Here is an 8,878-nt window from a genome sequence, read left to right as displayed (position 1 = left end):
CATTTTTCCATATTTCTGTGCATTCTTTACCTGTTATTTTTATAGGTCAATAATTTTCCATTATGGTTAAATACTTTTATTTATTCATCACTTCTTCTATTTTCCCCAATCACTCTGTTCCAAGTATGATTTTTCTGACTTTCAATCATTTCTGTTTTGAAGTCTTCCTCATTCTTGATCATTCTTGCCTTTTGCTCCAGTTAAAATGGAGAGCTCATCATTGTCAAAACAGGACTGGAAAACACCAACCCCGAGCATTTATTCTGAGCATAAGGACAGGCGAGTTTGCAGGACTCCGGGGTAAAGTATGTGTCTGGGCTTCCTCAATGAAGTATTTTCAGCAACAAGTTGTCAGTGAAGTCAGGGACTTGGTGGGTCAGGATTAGATACCACCCACCCTTGACTGTGACCTCCCCTTTTCTCCCTCCTCTTTCTCTCCTCTCCTGGATGACTGGCTGTCCCACTGTCACGGCCTCTCAGCTGGGTCCCCAGCCCCTTTCTGTCTAACTTCTCTAAGATATTCACTTTGCAAAGCTATTTTCTGAAAGCTGTTAATAGGAGTGGACTTTTGGAAGGACATCTCCTTTCCAGGAAGTAGCTGAAAGGTAAGAGTCCAGTGGCTTGGGGAAGAAGCTACTAAAGAAAAACCGAGTTTGGGAGCGAATGGGTGGTTGGGCGGGGGGAGGACGACAATAGAGAAAATTCTAGTTGCATTAGAAAATTTATTTCTCTTGCTTTGTACATCTCAGACTGAAAATGTTGGATTTCCTTCTGACCTCTAGGAGGCTGGCATTATTTTAGTAAGCGCAAGTGTTTTGATTAGTAATGATGAGAAATGTAAACTTTTATGCTAATTTAAAAGTTATAAATAACCAGTAGAACTCTTGCCAAGAGAAGTTGGTAGGCATTGTCGTGCTTGGAATTCAAAGAGTTTCTAACTATAAAAAGCTCATTGGACGATTCTCTTGGAGAAGATAAGATATGGTCAGGATGTTCCTTTTTTGGGTGCAGAGGTGACGGGAAGCCAAGATGGGATCATTGGAGTAGCTGTGCCTTTTGGTGCCATGCTTATGGGGAGCAAGTATAAGCCTATGAGGGAAGGGCATGAAACACTATGTACCCCGATGCTTCTGTGGCTTTGCTTTTGATTTTGTAAGATAACTTTCATAAGTTGGCATGAACTTAGAAGGTTCAGAATCTCTTTTCAGAAATGCTTTGCCAACACTTGATGACTTGGCTCCTCCATGGGGGAGAGGTGATGGTTGGGGATAGACTTAGAGAATGGAAAGATTTTGAGTCTAGGAGATCATGTGGTATGGTGGAAAGAACACTGGATCTGGAAGCAGAGATTGATTGATCAATAAATATTGATTAAATCAGAGTTTCTGAATTTAAATTGTATTTCTATACTACCTGGATGACCTTGCTCAAGTCACTGAGGTGAGCCTCAGGTTTCTAGTTTGTAAATGTTGGCTTTGGTTCAGATGAATTCTTAGGTCTTTTCCAGTTCTAAATGAAGGAACCTATGAATCCATCATAATGGCATTTAATCATATTGAGAAGCAATGTGGCATACCAGATTGATTGTGCAAAATCAGGAAGACTGGATTCAAACTCTCTCCCAGATGCTTACTAGCTGTGTGACCTTGGGAAGGATATTCAGTCTCAGCTCAAGTTTTTCACATCTATAAAACTGGACAAAAAAAAAAAATAAATAGCAGCAATCTCACAGGGTTGCATCAGGGTCCAAATGAGGAAATGTGTATATTATTCTTGCCAACCTGAAAATTAGGACCTGGAGGTGAAGGTATGAAGGTAAAATGAAATTTGAAAGCTAAAGGAGAGGCGTTAGGCAGTTTCTTTTCTAGAATGGTTGGGGGACTATAGCATAGAATCTAGGGAGAGTTGCAGATTCTTGTCCAGAGGGCTTCAGGTTTACCCAGTATGTGGCCCAAAGGATTTCATCTGATTTCCTAGGGTGTGTTCAGCTTACTGAGGCAGGCAAAAAGATCAGTATTACAGAAAACAACAGCTACATTCTTGCTTTGTAGAGAGGCTTTATGGGATCATGGGGTTTAGATCTGGAAGGCAGCTTTGGAGAACACCTAATTTTTGTTTGTTTTGCTTTTTTATTGATATACTTTTTTTTACATCAACATTTTTTCTATATTCTTCTCTCCTCTTCTACTCTGGTTTCTGCCTGGTAACAATAAATTTTGAAAAAATAAAAGAGGAAAGAAAGAGGAAAAAGAGTTTGGTGGAGCTAATCAGCACCCCCTGACAGTGTATACACATACATAGTCCTCCACCTCTGCAAGTAAGGGAGGGGTTATCATCTCATCTTTTCTTTGGAGAAAAATTGTAATCATTACATAAGATTACTTTTTGTTATCGTTCTTCCAATTTACATTATTTCCCTGTTTCTGCTGACTTGAATCTGCTTCAGTTCACATATATGTCTTCCCTTTTTTGGGGAATAAACGTAGTTTTCTGGTCGGTAGTTCAGATGACTCTAAATTTTTATTGGGATACTCCTGCTCAAAGCATGTCAATTCAGATAAAAAATGAAGGGGAGACATTAGAATATCTTGAGGCCAGATCTCTTGAGAATAAAAGTTGGGACACTTGATGGTTATTGAAGAAAGGAAAAAAGCAGAAAGCTATGGAAGTAATAAGACAGCCCTTAAGAGTCACCTAAAGATCACTCCTCCAGTTGGGTAACTGGCCACCAAAGGCCTCTCACTTCACCTAAGAGACTGATCCTTCTGGACACATAAAAGTAGAACAACCTATGGTAACCTCAGAAAGCTGAACCCACTTGTAGTTGCCAAGATGAGGGGGAGAACCTGGACTAGGTGCTGCCTTAAATCAACCCTCAGGGCAGATAGTTTTCAGAATTGGAAACCTAAAGCTTAGTTTGCTTCTCTTTTTTCTTCGTTTGTTATTTATTTTAGACAGGAGTGTTTAGTTAACCTCCTCAATTGTAGAGGAGAAAGTGATGCCTAGAAAGGGCATTGCCCCAGATCACACAGCTAGTAATAGGCCTGGAATCTGAACCCCAACTTCAAATTCACTCTTCTTTCCACTTTAGTATGCTCTCTCCAGCTTGCCATTTGGATGTTAGCTCCAGTTTGAATTGGCGGATGCTACAGTATTGTCATCATGCTTATTGGATTTTCTTATATTTCTTTTTTTAAAAATGGGGATAGTAGTTCCAATTTGCTAAACTGAGAAGCGATCTATAGTATATTGTTATTGTTCAGTACTTTCCAACTCTGACCCCATTTGGGGTTTTGTTGGCAAAGATCCTGGCATGGTTTGCCATTTTCTTTTCTAGCTCATTTTTCAGATGAGGAAACTGGGGCAAACAGGGTGACTTGCCCAGGGATATATAGTTAGGTATTTGTGACTGATAGGACAGCTAGGTGGTGCAGTGGATAGAATATGGGTCCTGGAGTCAGGAGGACCAGAGCTCAAATCTGGCCTCAGACACTAGCCACTTACTAGCTGTGAGACTCCAGGCACATTAGTTAACTTTGATTGCCTTGCATCCAGGGTCATGTCCACTTGTCCTGATCCATATCTGGTCATTGGACTTGAAGGCTCCAGAGGAGAAAGTGAGGCTGGTGACCTGTCTCCTTTCTCTCCCCCCTTCCCCCCATCTCAAATCCATTTCAGGTGCTTGTCATAGCATCACCTCCCTGATGCTTAGAGACAGAAGGACAAACATCATTAATTATCTGAGGCTGCATTTGAACTTAGGAGGATGAGTCTTCCTGTCTCTAGGCACTATGGTGTCACTTAAGTGTCTTATGAGTAGGATACAGAAGTAGCTGAAAGATTTCTTTGTGTTGCAGATATGAGAACCCATAGACACAATGATAAGAATGGTGTGGGCTTTTAGAAGATCCCAAGATCTTAGAAGATCTCTGCATTGGGAGGGATCTCAAAGGTCTAATTCAAATCCTACTCATTCAGAATTCTCTTCTTAGGAATCCTAACTGAAGTCTTTGCTTAAAGATCTTTAGGCTTTCCATGTCACCTTAGGGTAGTTAACAATACAGCCACCTTTCCCTGACATTGCTTTTAGATGTACTTTAGTACCCTTCTCATTCATCATCACATTTAATCCTCCCAATTATCAATCAACAACCATTTATTAAGTCTTTGCTAATGAAGTACAAGCATCACTATCCCCTTTAGCTACAGATGGGGAAACTAAGACTCAGAAGGAGATAAATGAAAAAAGATTTTTTTTTTGTTTGGAAAACTTCCTTTGGATTGATAAATGATATAGTGGATAGAGTGTTTAGAGACACAGGAAGAGTCATCTTCTTGAGTTCAAATCTGACCTCAGACACTTATTGGCTATGTGACCTTGGTTAAGTCATTTATCCTTATTTTCCATTTGTAAAATGAGCTGGAGAAGGAAATGACAAATCACTCTAGTATCTCTGTCAAGAAAATCCCAAAGAGTCACAGACAGGACTGAATGACTTCACAACAACAATAGCAACAAAACTTCCTTCAGTTGAAGCAGTTCAATTGTAGAATGAACTGCTTCAGTGACTGTGGGCTGCCCCTCCCTGGAGGTCTTCAAGTAGAATGTAGGTGGCTATTTTTTTAACCTTTTTTTTTGGCAAGGTAATGGGGTTAAGTGACTTGCCCAAGGTCACACAGCTAGGCAATTATTAAGTATCTGAGGCTGGATTTAAACCCAGCTCCTCCTGACTTCAGGACCAGTGCTCTATCCACTGTGCTATCTAGCTGCCCCCCACTATTTTTCAAGATGTTGTACAAGATGATGGCTATTGAGTTCCTTTCTGACTGGTTGTATTTGCTATATAGTCAGGGAAATAGGTCAGATTCAAACTCAGATTTCTCTTGAATATATATAATCTTTCTTCTGTAACATGAGATGGAGGGGCAGGAAGGAGCATAAAGCTATTTGGTTATTATAGATTGGAGCAGGTCCAATTCAAGACTATTAAGGATGATGGGAATCTGTCACCTCTCAAAATCCCAAAGCACTTTAATGCCAAGTGTTTGGTGTGGTTTTTAAACCCTGTATTATGGAGTTTCACTCTTTAGTAGAAGGGTCTATAGGCTTGTGAGAATAGGAGAAGGATGATTAGGAGGGAAAGAAGGGGGAATGAAAGAAGGGGGAAGGTTAGGAGGGGAAAGAAAGGATAAAAAAAGAAAATTAATAGGGAAAGATGGGAGAAGAGGTTAAGTGGAAATGGGGAAGAGGGAGAGAATGGAAAGGAAAAAGAAGGGAAGAAAGAAAGAAGGCAAAAGAAAAGGAGACCAGAAGGGATGAAGGAAAGGGAAGACAGGGCAGGAAGAAGGTTAAAAGGGGAAAGGAGAGAATTAGAGGAAGGAAAGATGGGTATTCAGCTTTTTATTCTATGAACTGTTGTTAGCAGACATTCATTCCCCTCTGGTATAATAGGGATTAAAAACTGAGAGAGAAGTTGGCAGCTCACACTTGTCTGCAGAGAAAGTATGTGTGCCGAAGTGAAGACATAAAAATAGGTTTTATTTAAGGCTCCTGGGCTCCTGGGAATGCTCTTTGAAAGCTCCACCAAGCTAACTTTTGCGGCAAAGCTTCAGTTGGATGGTGATTCAGTCCTGGTGGGCCCCTTGGCAGGGAGCCATCTGGATTCCTTCAACTGAGCTGTAGATCTAACCATTTAGCTATGTAGCTCTAACTGTGATGTCATCTCGATCCTCTTCTAGCTGGAAGGACAAACAATTGAAAAGACTAGGCAGTGTCTGTCTTGGTAATTAAAAAACACAAAACTGTTGAATCCCCTGAAGAGGGGGAGGTAAAAGAAATGTTTATGTTGACTTTCTTAGATATTTTCATATAAAAGAGAGAAGCCTTGGCTTCTTGGAACTTTAATGGTGGAATTTCAGGCATTGTGGCAGATAATTTTAAATTAGAAGAGCTGTCCTAATAGCCCTCAAATCTCAGAGTATAAATCTGGATACAACCCAAGTCCCAGAAAAAGGGTTCAGTTTTCTGGATATCAGATAAAGTGCCAAAAAAATGAGGTTAATTCTCGGGTCCACAATGGTTCATGCTCCCTTGTGCCAGTCCTTTAGTAGCCATTTTGGTGCAATTTCAGTCCAGGGGGGTTTGAGTCAATTAAGAGGACTGCTAAGGGGGTCCTGACTTTTTGTAAAGAAAATAATGGAAGCCTGGGAGATGGAGATACTTATAGATATAACCTGTATCTCTTCTACAGTTGATGCTGAATAAGCTCAACTCAAATTCCCATGAAAATGTTGTTTTGTTTTGTTTTTGCAAGGCAAATGGGGTTAAGTGGCTTGCCCAAGGCCACACAGCTAGGTATATTCCCATGAAAATGAAGGAAGTTTCAGGGAAGTGACTTAGCTTTGAAATGACCAAGAGATCAATCATGTAACAAAAAACACTTAAACCTCCCCCCCCACCCCAACACCACTATGGAACAGTCTTGTGCCAGGAGATGGCAATGCCAAGATCTCCATTTTGAGGAAGGGTTCAGGTCAATGAGCCTTCATTTCTTTCCAGGCTTTGTTCTAGCCTCTGGATGTTTCCACCAGGTCCCTGTGAGGGATCCCCTTTCCAGTTTTCAATTCCTTTGACTATGTGTTCTTTGTTCAGTAGAATATAAGTTATTTGAGAGTAGGATATGCTTTTCTTTTGTTTATATTATGATAGGGCACATCCTAAGTGTTTAATAAGTATTCACAAGGGGGTCAGAAGAAGCAATACTGGGACATCCTGAAGGTTTCTTTTAAGAACTTTAGAATTGATTGTATAGCATGGGAGACACTGGCATCGGACCGCTCAGCATAGTTTGCCATCCATGTCCACATGGAGTTTGTACCCAACCTGCGGTAGAGCATTCTAGCTCATGTTGGTCTCATCAGACACAGTAGGACGCACTGTCATTTGTCTCAAACATAGTGATGTCATTTTGGTCTCGGTGGACTTGATAGGACAGTCCTGGTTCTCAAAGAATTTTTGTCAATAAAAAACCAAATAAATTAAGTTAGGAGGAAGAGTTGATTCAAGAGGGGAAAGGATGAATTTGGTTTTGAACTTGTTTAGTTTTATTTTATTTATGAGAAATTCCAACAGAAATGCCCAATATGTAGTTGGAGCTCAGCAGAGGTTGAGTGAAGAGAAAAACATTATGATCAGACTAATTAGGGAGGATGAGTGAGATTGCCAAGGGGAAGCATGCAGAGAGAAGAAAGGGGAAGGATTTTGGAGGATATTTGTAATTAGAGGCAGGAGAAGTAAGTGGAAATAGTGAAGAAATTTGTGTAATAGGTAGAAGGACCTAGCAGAAGTCAAGGGAGAAGAGAGAATCTTTATAGGACAATGAATACAATGGATGCAAGCTATAAAATGGCCAATGTGGGCCTGAAATAAAGTGGAAAGAACACTGAGCATGGAGTCAGAGGAATTGCTAATGCCAACCCTTTTACCTCTACCAGTGATCTCATTCCATCCCATATTCTCCATTTGTTTGCTCCTCTATCATTTCTACTTCAATCTCTCTCTGTTTATCAGTTGTTTTTCTACTGCCTATGATCATACCCTTGTCTGTCCAATCCTCACCTCCTCAGATCCTTCCATCTTCCCTGTAGCTATTGCTATATCTTTCCTCCCTTTCATGTCTAACTTCCTTGAGAGAGTCATCTTCAATAGGTGCCTCCCCTTCCTTCCTCTTATTCTCTTCTCAACTCTTTGAAGTCTGGCTTCTGAGACCATCATATGGTCTTCCAAGTTATTGATTATTTCTTCATTGCCAAACCCAGTGACCTTTTCTCTTATCTTCATTCTTCTTAGCTTCTCTCCAGTCTTTGACACTGTTGATAAAACTCTTCTCTATACTCCTTCCTGTCATGGATTTCTGTCATGGATACCATCATCTTCCAATCACCCAAATTTTCCCAATCTAACTCTTTGTACATTCAAGCCCCTTCCCCGTCACATTCAATCAGTTGTCAAAACTGTTCATTTTTACCTTTGTAACATTTCTTCTGTATATTCTCTTTTTTCCTTTGATTTTACTATTAATATTTAGATGCAGAACCTTCTTAGTTTCATAGCTGGACTATATCAATAACCTACTTTGTTGGACTCCTAGTCTCAAATCTCTCCCTACTATAGTTGCTCCTCCACTTAGCTATCAAATTAATCTTCCTAAAACACAGTTCTGACCACATCAACCATAATAAACTTCAGTGGTTCTCTGTCATTCTTTCTAGTCTTCTAAGATCTTATTCCCTTTCAGGAGCCAGTAGCATCGGACTTCTTGCTGTTCCCAAGGCAAGACATTATAGCTTCAGATTCTGGGCATTTCATTAGTGCTTACCCATGTCTTGAATACTCTCCCTCTTCAAGAATGTGTTTGGCAGGTATCTTGCTGAAATCAGGGTGAATTAAGTCAGTAGCATCCCCTGATCTAAGAGCCCAACAATCCTATTCAAAAATTTGGGCCTGAATTCTTCTTAGGGAATCTATACCAGATCTTAATTAGTGATCCTTTCTATTCTGGCCTTTCAGCCTTACTAAACCTTCTCGGGTAGAGGTTCAATTTCTCAAAGGGGAAAATGGGACTCAGTATGGGAAAATGGGGTTAGGTCAATTGTGAGTTCTGGTAAATGAGTCTCATCTATTTCCCAAGAATGATCAGTAATTCTGTGTATTGTTTTGGATAAGATCATAGGATTTAGAGCTGTAAGGAAATCCAGTTAAACTTAACTATTTTGTAGATGGAAACTGAGGCCCATCTTTGATTATTACCTCTACTTCCTCACATACTACTTTACTTCTAAGCCCACCAATCATTTGCCACTTCTCTCTTCATGGTTA

At 40.2% G+C, this 8,878-nt stretch overlaps 1 protein-coding gene across 1 annotated transcript in view; it reads left to right on the top strand.

The window, feature by feature from the left end:
- Window positions 1–315: 315 nt before the first annotated feature.
- LOC141520652 (catenin alpha-3-like) overlaps window positions 316–8,878 on the top strand; it is a 1,797,877-nt gene continuing 1,789,314 nt past the window's right edge. Inside the window, exon 1 of the mRNA XM_074232362.1 lies at window positions 316–605. The gene's annotated coding sequence lies outside the window, so the exon portion shown is untranslated. The remainder of the gene's footprint in view (window positions 606–8,878) is intronic.

Source organism: Macrotis lagotis, chromosome 4 (assembly GCF_037893015.1).
Source record: "Macrotis lagotis isolate mMagLag1 chromosome 4, bilby.v1.9.chrom.fasta, whole genome shotgun sequence".
NCBI classification, from domain to species: domain Eukaryota; kingdom Metazoa; phylum Chordata; class Mammalia; order Peramelemorphia; family Peramelidae; genus Macrotis; species Macrotis lagotis.
Note: the sequence above shows the minus strand (reverse complement) of the source record. Positions and strands in the feature narration are given on the sequence as shown.